This window comes from Schistocerca cancellata, chromosome 2 (genome assembly GCF_023864275.1).
Source record: "Schistocerca cancellata isolate TAMUIC-IGC-003103 chromosome 2, iqSchCanc2.1, whole genome shotgun sequence".
Lineage (NCBI taxonomy): Eukaryota > Metazoa > Arthropoda > Insecta > Orthoptera > Acrididae > Schistocerca > Schistocerca cancellata.
In genome coordinates, this window is record NC_064627.1 from 461,337,536 (window position 1) to 461,355,629 (window position 18,094).

The 18,094-nt window shown below is 42.7% G+C and overlaps 1 non-coding gene across 1 annotated transcript; it reads left to right on the plus strand.

The window, feature by feature from the left end:
• Window positions 1-810: 810 nt before the first annotated feature.
• Window positions 811-885, plus strand: Trnat-ugu (transfer RNA threonine (anticodon UGU)). The gene has a single exon. It is a non-coding gene; the product is annotated as a tRNA-Thr (tRNA).
• Window positions 886-18,094: the final 17,209 nt, after the last annotated feature.

Sequence of the window (18,094 nt, forward strand, 5' to 3'; positions counted from 1 at the left end):
CTGCCGTTCCGTCCCGCCCTGGTGTTGTGTCCCCGGAGGTGGAATACAGCCTGAACAAGTACATAGAAACGAAGTACAGGTTACACAGAATATTTACAGCATTGCTGCCAGACTGGCCCCTGTAAGTGTAGACCAGCACAGGTCCGACCCAACTCTCGACTGACCTGGCACACTGTTTTCCCCCTCGCTCCTGACGCAGTGTCAGAGAGAGACAGAAACTATGGCAGGGGTAAATTCCCATACGTCAGCCACTTACACATCGCCACTCCCGGCTCTGGCCTAATGCCTCTTCTCATGCATAGCAATAACTTAAAGTAACGCTGCAGTTTCCTGCCTTCCTGTTGTTCCATTCCAAACAAATCGTACGTGCAATACGCCGCTGTAGCTGCGCGCCATGTTTACTCTGCCTGGCTGCCGACTGTTACCACACACTACCAGCGGCCTCAGACTTCGTGGCCCAATTGCGCCTTTGCTGAATTTTAACAAAATTTCCCCTTCTTATGACTAAGGCCAGTACTAGCGCAGCAGAACACTGTTCATGAGGGATATGCGTACGCCTAAAGAAACGAAGGGACAAATGTAACTGGTAGCATTTTCAAGAGTTCTAGAACTGAACAATAAATGAACTTCATTAGAATTATATAATACCGTCAGCTGCGCACGGGCGTTGATATAGATCAATGCGGACAGGTAAAAATGAGTGCCCCGACCGGGACTCGAACCCGGGATCACCTGCGTACATGGGAGACGCTCTATCCATCTCATGGGAGGCGTGCGCGAGATAGTCCCTACAGTCGCACTATCATCTGTGCCCTCGGTGGCTCAGATGGATAGAGCGTCTGCCATGTATGCAGGAGATCCCGGGTTCGAGTCCCGGTCGGGGCACACATTTTCACCTGTCCCCATTGATCTATATCAACGCCCGTGCGCAGCTGACGGTATTAATATAATTCTAATTTCGTTCTAGACGGCTGCATGTCATCAATGGTGTCTGTTCTTTCGGACATGTCAGAAAGATCAGACACCATATCCACATAAGTATATAAATGAAGCTAGTCAAATTTAAAAATATATTCGTTTGGGCAGATGGCACTTCGCAAATGAGTTGTGCATGCTTCAGACACGGCTAGATGCCCAAACGGATATGGCATGTACATTGCTAGAGAAAAGGCAGAAGTAGCACCATGAAGGCATCGTGTGACATCTACAGCCTTTTAAGGTTTCTTACCAACAGCCGCATTGCTATTTAGGAGACTATATTTTGTGAAGCTACACGATGTCATATGAGACACCAAATAAACACGTTTGATGGGTCTACGCATAATATCCTGCTAATGTGATTCGAATAATTTTCACAGTTCGTTGATCATGATTTATGGAGAACTAATTATGCTGATAGGCCAGATAACGCGTGTCACGTCCATTCCGATGGAGTTCTGGTAAATGTAAATGGAATGAAAATAAATCTGTTCCTTATTTAGAAAAAGGTTTTGTGGCACTAAGCACCCAGTGGGTGTATTTTTTTGTGTTGGAAGAAAGCGTCATGTAAACTTCTGACTATATCCGCGATGCATGCACATTTTTACTCGCGAGCAAATCATTAGTCCGAAACGTGGTAGTGCCAGATTGCATTAAAAATGTTTTCTGAGCGATAGAATAAAGTTGTAAGTTGTTTGTAAGATGTAGAAAATAATTTAATTAACTGTTTTGAAAATCCTTTGCATGTTGAGTACTGAGCCGCCACCCATCTGAGTACCTAAACGGAGGAAGGGTCAGTGGTGACGGCAACATAACGTCGCGAACAACACAGAATATACGGAAACTGTTGAGGAGCTGGAAGACGAAATACTAAACATTTGTTAACACACGTCTTTAATTATATTCATTCCTGACTGGTGTCAATCTTTTATAGTGCCAGGCCAGTTTAATAGACATCAAGTTTAATCTCCATTGAATGTCGAGAATGAAATGTTCACTCTGCAGCGGAGTATGCGCTGATTTGAATCTGGCTGGCTGATTAAACTGTGTGAGACCGAGACTCAAACTTTGTATCTTTGCCTTTCGCTGGCATGTGCTCTTGATTGCATCTTATTTAAAGTAATTCACCGTTTTTCTTGATGCACAAGAAAGGTATGAGTGACAGTGTGATTATTAATTTACTAATTTACATTGCAGTGTGGCTTTCATTTTCGTTTGATAAATATTTCGTGAAGTGGATAGAACTGTTTATCCTTGAATTAACACTGATTGCTTTTTCCATTATCATACGACCAGAGCGGTGGTACTTCTGTTATTGTAGGCAGTAGTCAGTTGAACAATACGCAGATTGTAAGTTTAGGTCCCAGTACGACCTTATGTAGTGGCTCCCTTGCTACAGTCGTTTTTTACGTAAGACACATTATTATGGTCGGTTCTCCATAACGAAATCGGCAGACTAATATTATACGAGTTGTCAGCGGCCGTCAAATGAATGTTGGAACTATTGAAATTAAACACAGTCTTTCAGGCATAAGTAAGCTGAAACACCACGACCAGCAGGTACGAAGTATAAGACTTGTTATTTGAAGCACACGAAATTCCTGACATATTGTAACATATGTAACTACATATAGTCATGGCTGTTGTTAATTTATTTGATCCAGAATGTATTATAAAATGACCTGATCCACTGATGCGCTGCACCTCGAGGGCTGCCTAAATACACTGCAGTGGCCCGCTAGATCTTGCTAACTCGCATTGTGGGAAGACGAAAATGGCTAAACACCTCAATTAGAACCATAGCAGTATCCGATTATCCGTTGACTTCTGTGTTCCACCAGCTATTATGGAGCATCATACTGAGAAATGACAGCCACGACAATTAGTGAACACACCCAATATCCCTTATCCACCTCCATAGCCGACGTCTCTTGCGCTCACCCATGCTGTGGCACTCGCTTCGGAGGTAGCCAGTTAGACTCCTGGTTGTGGAAGAAATTTCTGCCGTCACTATTTGACCGGTAAGGGGTGGAGACGTGGGGAGGTTGTGGCCTAAAGTTTATAATCACAAAAGTTTTTGCCAACGTCCAGCATTAAATTCCCATCTCTTAGCCGTTTTTTAGGGGGTCACTTTGACAGTTAACACTGCGCCGTGCTCACGTCTCGTACAAATTTATTCGCTTGGCGCCGGCAGCGCTAAGTCAGATTACTTGGCTTGTCGCCGGCCGCTTGTCACCTTTCCGTTGATGACAAGCTTCAAACATATTGACTTTTGCGCGCTTTAATTTTCCGGAAATCCTCTATTTTGCGGTATCGTTCCATTAACTCGAATTTTCTTTTCAAGTAACTTCTCTGCAAGTTCTACACTGTTATAGTAATTATCCATGCAGAGGTGATGCCACTTTCCATCAGAAGGTGTCAGTAGTCCTATCACTGTGTTTGCTAAAGGCTGTCCAGCGCCGGAATGTATCTTGAATGAGGAAATGTATCCCGTACTCGAATCACACAGCATCCGAATGAGTGTGCCGTATTTCGTAGTTTTCGACGGATTGTAAACTTTAAAATTTAACCGTCCACGCCACGGTATCATTCCTTCATCAGTTGAGACGTTTTGACTTAGATTAAACGTTTCTTTAAACTTTTAGGAAAAATAATCAATTACGGATTGCACTTTGACAAGCCGGTCGGCATTATCCAGTTTATAGTTGCTATCGGAAAAATGTAAAAATGATAATATTTGTCTGAATCGCTTGCGGGACATCGTTTTGCGAAACATCGGTGTGTCTATCAGCGGATTCGTTGACCAATAATCATTGATCCTTGCTTTTCTTACAGTTCCCATAAGGATAGCAAGCCCAAACCATTTTCTAAGTTCGGGTCCCGTAACGTCGACAAATTTGGCAATTTTTTAAAATCCAGTTTCCTTCTATTGCAATTTTGACTGTAGTACTTTTTGGTTTCGTTGCTAGTATATTCAAATAGATCGTTCCCAATATATAATTTTACGATATCCTCGACGCTCTGTGGATCTGCGGGAATTGTGTTTGGACCCGGGGATCCTTCAAATTTGTTATTGGTCCTAGGTAAATCGAAGTCTGACCACTGAGCACTGTCTTCTTCGTTTGATTCAGCCGAATCAGTTGGCAACCGTACTGTTCGCCGAATTCTTCTTGGACGTATTTCACTATCTTCCTATGATTCTGCTTCACTTTCATTTTTTAGATATCCAACGTCTCCGTCCCAATCGGCCAAGTCGTCCGGAACGTCAGACAAGACGTCTGCGCATTCATCGTGAATAATCCTATTGTCTCTTTCGTCCGCCATGATGAAAGGGCACAAGTACTTATAAAATCAAAACACTTGTTGGCGTCTTAACTTATTGTTACCTAAACAAAACACCAACAGAATGCAAATGATAGTAACGTGCTGTCGCCGGCCACTACGCGTTACTATGCTCACGACACCACTGTGGTGTCGCCAGCCGTTGACAGCTATTCCGCGCACGACGCCACTGTGGTGTCGCCGGACGGCATAGTGTTAACAAAGAGCTCGACAAAGTCATTATGACCTCCCCAGAAAACATCAATGAATTTTGAAACAGAATTGTCTGCAAGCAGAAATGGATATATGATTTGACATCCTGACATAGATCATATTGTAGAGCGCTATGATATCACAATCCAATAGCTTTTGACACTACATGTCTACGAACCTGTTGTACAATTTAGCTAAGTTCTATTCATTGGCTTGACGTGAATTTTTTTTGTAACGGTTATAGATAAGAGTGGGGAAGTATTTTTGTATTTACATTAGAAATTCCGACGTCGTAATGAGATAAAAATATAGGATGGAGATTTATTTGGCCCGTAGGTATGCAAACTGGTCATTGGTAAACATATCAACAATATTCTTATATTTGACGGTAAATCAGTCTCTGATTCCTTCGTTCAAGGGTCCAACGACATGACATTTTATTCTTCTGGTGGAAATCGTCCTACTGTGTTCTCATAGATGCTTGAAATATGTCCATGAAGTTACACTTACTACATTGTCAAATAAACTTTTTCGAAAACTGTGGTGCCTTAAACAGCGAACACCAGAAACAATTCGCCCGAGAATTTGTGAACGTGGAAGGAATGTATGAGGGAATATGGAAGTAAAACAAAGGCATTGTTGGCTGAGGGGCCTGGAGGGGTAAGTTCAGCCGCCTCATTAGGAAGGAATTTTGCCCCCGGTCACAAAGGCCACTTACCTCGTGGGGTGTGAGAGCTCTGTCTTTGCTAAAACTATTGAGTGTAGAAGGGAGTGGGTGAAACCTAGTGCCGGCACATAGACTACTCCTTCCGAATAACGCCAAGAGGGCTGCTACATTTAACAACTGACGGAAACATCACCAGCAACAGTGTCACATGAGACACTGTGGAGAGGTTTGAGATTTAATACAGGGCATTGGCGCAAACCTTGGAGATCAGAAATCTTACACTACCACCTCTCTTCCGCTTGCTAGATAAATCCTTACTGTGGAAACTTCTCCATCACCAGGATTCGCACTGGCTATCTCCAAGTCGGGTGCCATTGCATGAGTGACGTCGGATAAGTGCGGAGAAAATCGACGTTTGCTGTATAATGTGGTGAGAAACAGTCTGCATAGCTTGTAAGGGTGTTGCAGAATTGGTTGAGCTGGAAAACAATTCTTCAGAAAAAGATTCGATACGTTGCGCCGCTTCCGAGTAAGTTAGCATTGAAGTTAGGCAGTCAGGCCGCAGCGGGCGCAAAATTCAAATGCCCCGCCAGAGAGGGTGTTGCCAAACAAATGGTAATAAGGATCGAACCCGAGCCAAAAGTTGAGCAGTCTCGTGCACTATCATCTACGCTATGAGAAAAACTGACACTAATTATATCTGGGGGCAGCTTGAATTTGCGCACTCAACGGCTTGATTGGCTAACTTCATTGCTAATTAACTCGGAAACGATGCAACGTATGGAATTTTTTTCTTAACGATGTTTCTCAGCATAACCTGCCCTGCAAAACTCGTACAAGCTTTTCAGACTGTTTCTGACGACCTCATATAAATGCTCGTATTACAGGCAACAGTACAGAAAAGGAAAGAAAAGTCATTGCATTTTCAGTGACCTATCCTACTGGGGAACAACAGGGCACACACACACACACACACACACACACACACACACACACACACACACACACACACACACACACACACAGTTTTAATGGAAAATCCTGAAAAGTCCAAATGTCTACAAAAGTAGAGTTACACTAGCATAATAACTATGACATTTGTCATAAGAATCCTTCAAACAAAATGTTAGCCGCTTTCTTCAAAGATTTCTTGTTGGCTAGCGTTTCTCAAAAGTTTTCGTCGAATGTACACCCAATAATTTGGAGTATTCTACCCTATTTACTGACTTCTGTCCATGTGCTATATCAATTGCTGATAGGACTCCATTTGTTGTACAGAACTGCATGCACTGTTGAGCCGTGTCGGCCCTTATCGACAATGTGCGTTATTACGCTCTTTGGCTGTTACCCAGTAAAGGCTTTGCGCGTGATGCACGGACTTCTGAGCCTTCTACAGGAGTACCAGGCACGCGGGCGAAAGTCGAGGCGAAGTAGACAACTAAACAGTGGATGAAGGAATCGTCAAGTCGCGGGGGGTGGACTGGTGTACCAGCTGCCAATTGGAATAGCCACTGTTCAACCAAAAAGAATTGAACTGGGTGAGCACATTACACAACGTTTCCTGTTGATGTGCAGTTGTACCGCGGAGCCAACTTTAAAATACAGCCCATTTTGGTTACCGTTGTTTGCCGGAACTTATTTCTCCATTTGCCTGCAGTCAGTTTCTTACTCATTGTTTGTTGCCGGTTGCGACTGACCTGATAAGAGCTGATTATTCATCGTATGATGTTATACTGCTTTCAACCATTATAATGAGGTGACAAAAGTGACGGGAAACCTCGTTATATCGTGCTGGACCTTCTTTTGCGACGATATGCAGCAACTCGACGTGGCATGGACTCAACAAAACGGCAGTACGGTGTCGGCCGCCATCAGAAGTACTCTGAAAAGGATTTTTCTCAAAAAATTTTTTTCGACCATTTAAAGAGCGTTTTTCTACCCCGTGTGTTTTGTGCCAAGCCCACTTTTCTGTCACCCACTTTTCTGCATATATCTTAGATCTTTATATCCCCTACATTGCACGTTAGGGATCTTTTTTTTTACTCCCGAGTGTGTTGGCTAACCTTGGAATGCAACGGTCGGTATTCTTTTGTTTCTGCTGTTTGCAAACAACACTCCTTCAAACACGCGATTAGTTTTGTTTAAGTGTGATTGCGAGTAGTTGTTATAAAGAACTTGCAGGTATACTATGGGTAGGCAATTAGGAGAAATAAAGAAAATCTGGAGGCAATGAAGAGAGCTGTTAGCGCCATATTCTTCCATAAGTCCTCTACTGATGATAAGCCATGTCATGGATTATGTCCATCAGGAAAAAATTCGTGGTGCAAATACAATATGGCTCAGCAACTGAAGAATCTTGTTCTCACCAGCATTCTCTTCCTGCTGCTGTTATTACAGCAATTAAACTTATTTTCAGAGTCTTGGCTCATCGTGACCTTCTAAGGAAATGTCTGCATGGGCAGACACAGAACCCAAATGAATGTTTCAACAGCATAATTTGGAACTAGGAGTTCATGATGCGGTTATTACATTCAATTGTGGTAATATTGGAAAGTGTTGGGTACTGAAAAAGCCGGGAGTTAATCCTGGTGAAAATATGATCACTGGGCTGCAACATTGCGATCAAATGAGGATAGCCGATGCAGACAGGTCTAATATGGCCAAGAAAGCAAGAAAAACACCCAGTAAGGCGAAAAAGAAGCTGGAAGACCTGCTAGAGGCCAAAGAAGGGCCATCATATGCAGCAGGACAGTTTTAATTAACTATAAGTAACAAATTTCAAAAGTTTTTTCTTTGAAGTCAATTTCCTGCAAACTAAAATTTTCAGTACACATGCCCATTATATCAGAAACTATCATAGATGGATGAATGAAATTTTCAGAGACTGTGCAGAACATAATACGCCACCTCTGGTACTACATTCCTTAATAAACCCCCATTAGGAAGTTCACAAAAATATTTTCTGCAGAAAAAACTTAATATTTTTTATAAATAAATTAAAAAAAGTGTTTCTTAAAAACTATAAAATGGATAAAGTAGATTTTAGTACAGTTGACTGTATTAGCACCATGTAACATACAAAAAAAAATTAAGGTCCTGCATCAAATAGTTTTTTTCAGAAATGGGTCAAATACTTGCCTAGATTAACATGGGTTAGATAGGCAGGGTGCGGTCCCATTAAAATACGTGCGCCGTCAGACAAGCCGCCACGCTTCCTACAGGCGCCACCGTGGCATGAGGGCGCTGTCACGAATAATTACACCGGTGCCAATGATATGCAAATATCCCCTCTCCGGAGCTCGAGCGGCGGGTCTAATGACTTACAAAAATCGACGCACAGAGCCCCTTTTTGTGTTTGCCATTTGAAACACTTCATATTAAACCCATCGTTATTGACTAGTGGATTATAACCTAACAGTTTAAAATAGTTTGAGCGTGTGCAGTTGATAAAGGCCGATCGGTTAATATTTGCACTGGAGTTGTTTCGTATCAAATCCAACAAAGCTAATTAGGATGTCAGGTAGCAACAATCGGTACATACTTTGTAACACATACTTTGTAGCAATAATCGGTACATACTTTGTTGTTAATGTTCTATACCGTTTCTCTAAACAGCACGAATGAGACAGTTACTCCCTTCTTCGTCTAAGTAGCAACGGTTAACTCATCACAGGTCGCCTATTAACATCGTCAGTCGCCAATTATTCTTCATGTGGCACTGAATACATTGCCTCACTGCAATCCAAATGGTGGGTGTCCGGCGCGGTTGTCGCGTGCACGAATGAACACTTAAACACATCAAACAAATCTCTCAATTTGCCATTCACGTATTTGTTGGAGGCTAGGCCCACGGCTTTGGGTGGCACACACAGCCGTGAAACAGTTGTGAGCGTGGTCGGCCGCCATGCTCGCTTAGCAGCCAACAACTTACTTGCGCGGAGTCTCCACACTGACTAACCTCTGGCGCACTGGGTGCTCGACTATCGATAGTACATACTGCGACCTGCGTGAGGCAAAGATATATTGCTCTCGATACGTAAGGGACGGTTCACCCCTTACATATTTAATAACATTTACAGATTTTCATAGTGGTCAGGGCTTGTCATCTACGGAATGGTCATCGCATTGAAGACTGAATTGTAAACTTTTGTATATGTACGTATTACAATATTCAGATCTACTGTTCGCAGCTAACGCTGCAACTACAGCAAACACAGTTATGTATTACTTTCACTTTGAATTAGATGTAGAATAAATTAATAACTAAATTCTCTGTCTACGAACCGCATCTGTTCGTTCATCCTGTGTCCACTAAGGAACCAAAAAACGTGTTTAAGGAAGTCCTCTACATAAGTAGTATTGAGCCATGTTGCCTCTATAGCTGTCCATGCATGCGTAAGTGTTCCCAGTGCAGGATTTTGTGCAAGAACTGACCTCTCAATTATGTACGATAAATATTCGACGGGATTCATCTCTGGCGATATGGGTGGCCAAATCATTCGTTCAAAATGTCCAGAATATTCTTCAAACCAATAGCGAGCAATTGTGGCCCGGAGACATAGCGCATTGTCATTCATAAAAATTTCATCGTTGTTTGGGAACATGATGTCCATGAATTGGTGCAAATGGTCTCGAAGAAGCGGAACATAACGATTTCCAGACAATGGCTGGTTCGGTTGGACCAGAAGACCCAGTCCATTCCATGCAAACACAGTCCACACCATCATGGAGCGACCGCGAGCTTGCACAGCGCCTTGTTGACAAATTGGATCCATGGCTTCGTTGGTCTGCGCCACATACGAACCCTACCTTTAACTCTTACCAACTGAAATAGGAACTCATCTGACGAGTCGTCTTGGATCCAACCGATACCGAAACGAGCCGAGGAGAGGCGCTCCCGGCGATGTCGCACTGTTAGGAAAGGCACTAGCGGCGGTTGTCTGCTGCCATAGTCCATTAACGCCAAACTTCCTGCACTGTTCTAATAGATACGCTCATCGTAAGTCCCACATCGATTTCTGTGGTTATTTAACGCTGCTCTCGGTTGTTAAATGAAGACCGTCGGCCACTGCGTTGTCTGTTGTGAGAGGTAATGCCTGAAATTTGGTTCTCTTGAGACTCTCTTGACACTGTGGAGCTCGCAATATTGCATTGCCTAACGATTTCCGGACTGGAGATCCAACTACCATCCCATGTTCAAAGTATGTTAATTCCCGTCGCGCGGTTAAAATCACGTCGGAAACATTTTCACATCAATCACCTGAATACAAATGACAGCTCCACTCTTGCACTGCCCCTTTATACCTTGTGTACGCCATATTACCGCCATCTGTATATGTGCAAATCGCTACCACACGACTTTCGTCACTTCACTGTAATTTCTCCTTGTTGTCGCCGGTCGGAATTAATTATTAGCCGGCCGCTGGCCACCAGACTCCCTAGATATGAACATTATTGAGCATATCTGGGATGCCTTGTAACATGCTGTTCAGAAGAGATTTCCACCCCTCGTACTCTTACGGATTTATGGACAGTCCTACAGGATTCATGGTGTCAATTGCCTCCAGCACTATTTCAGACATTAGTCGAATCCATGCCACGACGTTTTGTTGCATTTCCGCGTGATCGGGGGGTGATACACGACATTAGGCAAGTGTACCAGTTTCTTTGGCTCTTCAGTGTAGAAATACAGTGTCATCAGTTAACTGGAGAATTCACGACCGTTCGGGGTTTACAGGACTCTTGAATTTAGCGCGACTGTTGTTATATTGAATGTAGAAGAAGTAATGAGGTTCATGAGAAAAAATTTCGAAAACGAATAAACCGAACGGCGTAAACGTTATGGCCGCCTGCTAACACGTATTGGCCCTCCGTTATAACTCAATACAGCCGATATTCTGTATAGCTTTGGTTCGATAAATTCTTGGTGGATTTCCGGAGATATGTGGCACCACTTGACTATACAAAAATCACGCAATTCCCGAAAACTGTGGACCATTAGTTTGTGAGCACGGAACTTGCGTTCGATGGATGTTTTCCATATGGCTCATAATAGACGAATTTGGCGGCAAAGACACCACAGTTGAGGTCAATATCACGCTCCTAAAACCAATGTAGCTCGTTTCTGGCCTTATCACACGGGCAGTTCTCCTGCTGGAAGATGGCATCGCTGTCTGGGAAGACATCAGGCACGACGGGATGCAGATGGTCAGCAGTAATGTACACGTAGTCCACAGTTGTCATGGTGACTTCGAGAACCATCACAGGTCTCATGAAAGCGCAGGTGAATGCCGCCCGCCCCCCCCCCCCCCCCCCCGCGCGTAATACTGCCCACGCCGGCCTGTGTCCGGTGCACGTTTCGAATCCGGATACCATTCAACCTTTTCTAACAAGAAACGTGATTCATCCGACCACGTGAGCATTTCCATTAATAGACGAACCATACTCGATGATCCCATACCCACTGCGATCGTAAATGTCGATGTAGTCGCGTCACCGAGGGAACATGTAGGGGTCCTCTGCTGTAGACGCCAGGGTTAAACATCGTGCACTGAATTGTGTGCTCCGATACGCTTGTGACTGTGCCGGCATTATACTCGATGATCAGATATGCCACAGATCGCGACCTGCACTTTCTGTGATGAGGCGTGACCATCCAGTACCTTGTCGGTTACTTGTGGTTTCACCGTCCTTTAGTCACTTTCCACAGAATCTTTCGACAGTAGTACTCTAACAGCCAACCAGCTTCGCCGTTTCCGAGATAATCGTTCCCAGGTGCTGAGCCATAACAAGCGGCCCTTTGCCAAAATCTAAGGTCATTGGATTCCCTCATTTACTGCGCATATCGTTGCTAGAATAATTCCCCACTATACTTTGCTCCGTTTATATAGTTTTCGTACCACGTCACGTGCCTTGAATTCCACCAGGCGACATTCAATCTGGCGGTAGATAGTGGTTGTAATGTTTTGGCCCGTCGGTGTAACTAAGTGAAGAGATGCCGATGATAAGGTTGAAAGCTGTTCTTAGTTTTGCCAGATTGCAGATATCCGGTTTATCACGTGTCGTCTACTCCTGAGCAACTTTTGCTGTAACCTCTGAACCCAGTGATCGATTCCTGTACGTCTACTGTGACGTCTGCTACGGTACTATTCTCTACCGAATTTCTTTGAGACAATGGTGTCATTATCCAACGAGGACCACGACGCTCAGACGCTCAGTGAGTAGTTTCTTGTGTGTATATAGACTTTCAATTACTCAAGAATGTTCCTGGCAATACATTTGGTATTCCGTGAAGGATTTGGAGTATATTTTCGACTGCATCAGGAGTGTAATTTTGATTTTTCGAAAGTAGAAAGAAGCGCTATTCATTATCCTCGCTGCTTCTAATGTATTCTTTATATCTGGCGTTGAATTTTTTTTCCTGTTGGAACAATGTAAAAGTTACTGTAATAACTTTGTATAATATCTGTAAACATATAACGTCATAAGGGTAGAACTGTCAAAACACTGTCAGACCCTAATTAACGTATTATTTTCAATATATGTACGTAACATCGTTCTAGACGTGGTACAATATAATTACTTTAATATAAATGACATTCACAGTTATAAACGGTCTCACCAAAATCACATTTATAAACGGTCTCACCAAAATTTTATTCGCAAATACTTGACAACGGCGTTAAATGAAGAAACATTCTGTCGTTAATAAACATTGGTTATTATAAGCAGCTGTTCTGGTGCATCTTTCTAATAATCGTATCATTATCTGACATGTATTATGCTGCTGGCCCTAACGAAGAAAAATTGCCAAGTAAACGCAAATAATCCCCCTTATTGCTAATACTTTACTGGACGTTACCAAGGTTAACAACATGAAACTCAGTGCCATACTTTCCATTGAGTAAACGCGTGCAGTATAAACTGGGAACATCATCTTTTGATAAGTTTAATGTAATTGGCTCTGACTCTGAGCACTATGGGTGAAAGGTCTCTGTTGGATTCCTTTCATGTTTAATTTCTTAAATCTGTTGCCATTTATGGAATAGATTCCTCTTCTAAATGTACTGTGGCGTTTCTGACTATCTGGGAGGAGACTGAGCAGTGGAACGTGTTACTTTTACACATAAACAAGAACGATCTGTCACACTACTACACTTTAAAGCACAGTTTATATGTAATTCTTATATGTAATTCATGTCACACAGTCTCATACGGAACCTACATCTGCTTTCTTTTATATACTGTATATGATAAGATACTGTCATCCCCCTTCCCTTTTGTGTGAGAGGATGAATGAGCATATGTATTTCTAGTTGCATGCTTGAGGGTAGCAGACAAGGCTGTCTGCTAGAGAACAGTAGGACCAACGTCGGAACAGGTAGCTACGCTTCCTAAAAGCAAAGAGGTTCCTATCCTTAGTATGGTCCTGTCCGTCCGTTGTCATGTTGGTATAGGAAGCTGCCCCTCTGGCCACTTCCGTTGGTCTTGGAGAGCCGCTCTCAGGAAGCACGCTCGGCAGTAGGGCAGTTGCTGTGTGGCCGTGGCGAGCGTCTGAAGTGGTAAGATCTCCGGCTAAGCGCGTGTCTGTTAAGTCCGTAGGACAATGGATTTCTTAAGTTCAGCCTAACTGAAAATTTAATCACTTTGATTTCAGGTTTAGCTCTAAAATATCTAATGCTATCTTAAAGTGCAGCGGAGTGTAATTCTCGTGTTAAATTCAGATTATTTTGCGGTAGTTGCTTTGTTACTACTTTGTGAGTAAAGTGGAACCACGTGTTGATCAGTAACTCTAACTAAGTTCATCAATCTTAAATGCGAATGTTTGTGTGATTATAACGTCTCGTCTTGACTATATTTTCAATATAGTAACTTTTCTTTATGTTCAGCTCACGTGGGGTGTACTTTGCGAGACCACTACCACGTGCTTATATAACTGTTTGACCCATCAGGTTAATAGTAAGACGTTAGTAACCAGTTCAAGGTTTTTCTTTTGTCAATTTCTTTTCGATCTAATGTATTTTAATTATCAAAATTATTGTGGAGTTGTACGCTTTGTGTAAACCAAGTTGACCACGTGGAGCATGTGGTGTAATCATCAAAGTAGCCCTCAGCTATTCTTTTTGCGAAGACTTCACAAAGAGTTAATATGAATTTAGTATACCAGTGTGTGGTAATTACATGACGGACAGGATTGTGATATGAACGTAATTTCTTTGGGTAAAAACTGAATCTGTTGGTTGTGGTTAATTTCTTCTTGCTTATGTTTCAATGTTCTTCGTGTGTTATTGTATGAATGGAGTGTTGTATGCAGTTTCCCAAATCTTGGCTCCATATTTTATGTGTTCCGTAAGATTACAATCTCACATTCTTTTCAATCGTAAATAAGGCACCAGCTCAGTTATAACTCACGTATAATATGCTGAAATTTCAATGAACGATCTTAAAATAAATTTCCAAGTATAAACTGATTTCTTTCTTTTTATTTAAATTCTCCTTTTTATATATATATTTTACCGGTTTTGTATGACTATTAAAAGATTATCATTAATGTTAGTCTGGTTGGTAAACCAAGACTAAATATCTGATGAAACAGTTGCCCAGTAATCCACGGTTAACGTCCCCAGACAGATCACGGCTTTTAACCCCACTTTCATTGTGAATTAGCACCGATTTCAGCATACCAAAATTAAAGTAACAATATTACAATTACAGCATAACAAAATTAAAGTTACAATATTACACATGGCGACCCTGTTCTGTGATTCCGCTAGACTCTGGAATCTCTGAAATGTTAGATTGCGAGCGTGTTATAATCTTAATTTTTTTCCCCTACAGCGCTCAAACAACTTCTGCGTTGTTTCCGAGCAGACTTTCGAAAGATTCACGGCGTTGTTGATCGGCGTTGCGTTGTTTGTCTTGTTGTGTTTTTTTATATTTGTGTGTTTTATATGTCTGTGTGTTTTTTTATTCTCGCTTGTAAATTCCACTGTCTCGATCTAAGATAAAAATTTGTTTTGCGTGTGAAAAAGTGCGTACTAGGTTGGGTATCTTTCGTGTGACTGTTGTAATTTTTGGGGGACACATTTATAGTGATTAGTGTGTTGCGTACTGAGTATAAATTGCACTAATGCAAACACGTAACCAAGCTAAAGGTAAGCGGTCCAACAACTTTAGCAACATGGACCAAGGGGATAATTTGATTTCCAATATTAACGCGTCGGGCGGTTCCGAAAATGCAATGGGGAATACTTCAGACGAAATGCAAAACAGCACGAACGGGCTCACATCAGAGCCAGAAATTAATTTGCCTCTAACTAACCAAATTGATGTAGCAGAACTCATGAAAGCCTTATTGCAACAAAATAAAGAAAACGCAGAGAAATCCGAGAAATCGATCCGCGAGCTAGGCGAACAAATGACGCAGAAATCAGAAAAATCGTTCCGAGAACAAAAAGAATCATCCGAGAAATCGATCCGCGAGCTAGGCGAACAAATGACGCAGAAATCTGAAAAATCGATCCGAGAGCTAGGCGAACAAATGACGCAGAAATCAGAAAAATCGTTCCGAGAACAAAAAGAATCATCCGAGAAATCGATCCGCGAGCTAGGCGAACAAATGACGCAGAAATCTGAAAAATCGATCCGAGAGCTAGGCGAACAAATAGACGAAAAACTAATCCAGCAGACAAATAAAGTCGACAAGTCGATGCAGAGAGTGTCCGATGATATCTCACAAAGAATAAACAATCTGGCAAGTGAGATAAAAAGTGATATTATGAAAGAATTAGGCCGTACATTTGAACAAATCGATGATCGTCTGCAAGCTTTAGAACAGAGCAAGCGGAGGGGCGATACCGAATCTAAAGAAAGCGAAGAATGGCTACTTAGGAATTTCCAAGAGCTGAGGGAAGAATGCCAAAGGGAACACCAGCAGTTACTCTCGAGTGTCCAAGAGGCGGAAACGCATTGTCCCACGTCCGTTAGCAACACAGTAGCGGACAACAGTTTAGCGATCCACGCGTTGGAACAGCAAATAGAACAATTGAAGCAGACTGGGGCGGAGGACAAGAGACAAATTGATAAGATTGCGGCATTAGTGGACACTGTAGGCACGATGAAGCTGACGGAAAGCGAGAACAATACTACACTGGTAGCGGCCGCAGAGACCGAAGAAGTGCGTTCGCTTCTTAGATTTCAGAAGGGACAGTTTGAAGTGAACAGACAACACAAAGCTGTAACAGGCGAATTACAAGAACGCGTGGCGCATCTGGAAAACCGCATGGCGTGTGATTCCGAACTCGCCAATAGCACTAAAAATAGCCGTACGAACAGTGCAGAGAGGGACTCCGGCCACGAGGGAGATTTTGACGACAGGGAAGAATGTAATTTAAGGGGCAGACATGAGAGAAACAGAAACATTCAAGGGCCTCGCCAGGAGGAAATGCGGGGATTTGATTTCAAACATTTCCTTACGGTAAGAAAGTTTGAGATATTCCGAAATTCGCAAAAAGGAATACATCCACGTGCATGGCTCGAGCAATTTGAGTTTTGTCTTCCCCCCGACTGGGCAAGTTCACATAAGATAGAATATATGTGTGGCTATTTGGAAGGCGAACCGGCGATTCGCATGAGGTCGGCAGCGCGTCACTGCAACTCCACTCGGGAGTTTCGACAAGCCTTTCTGTCCGCCTATTGGTCGGAAGCGGAACAAGATAGGGTCAAACATGGCAAATTATGCTGCCAAATTTGAACCAGTCTGGTTTCGGCAGCCCTGCACGCCTATTCGACCACATGCTGCAGGCAAATCAATTCCTATACGACCCATACGGGCCTGCGGAACTAATTAGGATATGCATCACCAAATTGCCGATGCACTTGCGGCACGTCATTCTTGCGGGACGATGCAAAGAGGACGTGGAAACGTTTAAGACGCTTCTCCAAGAGTTGGAATACAATACAGGAGAATGCCCGCCTAATCAGGCACAAAGTTATTACGGGGCACAGCAGCGCGACCGCAATCGTGGCCGTATTACTAATCAACGGCGTGACTGGTCGTCGCGACGCGAACGGAAGAATAATCGGGACCGGCCGTATAGAAACTGGGGTGACAGTCGCGAACACAGGTGGAACAACAGAAATGATCGAGGACGTAGACAGGATCGTGAACGCTACAGGTACGGCAACCAGAATCGACACTATGATGAATACGGTGGGAATAGGACTGTAGGCGGAGCACCTCATGATGTTGAAATTCGGCCGGCTAACCCTAGACATAATCCAGCAAATGGAAATGAACAAAACCGGCAATGACAAACGATCAGCGCAGAAGGCGCCCAATCGGAACAAATGAGCGACATGGCAAATGACTAGAAAGGACAGTGAGAAATAGAGAGGACGGTGAGGAGAAAGAATTGATTAGTTTAAATTTGTGACGAATGCATTTTGAATAATATGTTGGTAAAAATTAATGATAAAGATGTTTCTGTGTGATGTATTGAAGTGATGTTTTAATTTTTTTCTCTCCTTGTGCAATTAGGATTTAGTTTGATTCAAACGTGAAGATAAAAGGTTTCTTTGTGAACGAGGAAAATGCTGTTTATGTTTTTTTTTGTGTAAATTGAAAAGAGTCGCTCCTGAGGAAAGCAAGATCGTTGCTGAATTAGTGCATAAACTCAGGGGAATATCCGATCTGTGGGTATTATGGGACTGGCAAACCCAGGTCCCCAGCTGTTAGTAGCCGTGTTTCCGATTTTCTGTTTTCAGTGCTACTATCTATCTATTACTATTCTATATCTGTCAGTATAAATGAGGATCTCTTACTATAGTATGCGTGCTGTATGAATATTTTAAGATAGGAAAACTCAGGGGAATATCCGATCTGTGGGTATTATGGGTCTGGCAAACCCAGGTCCC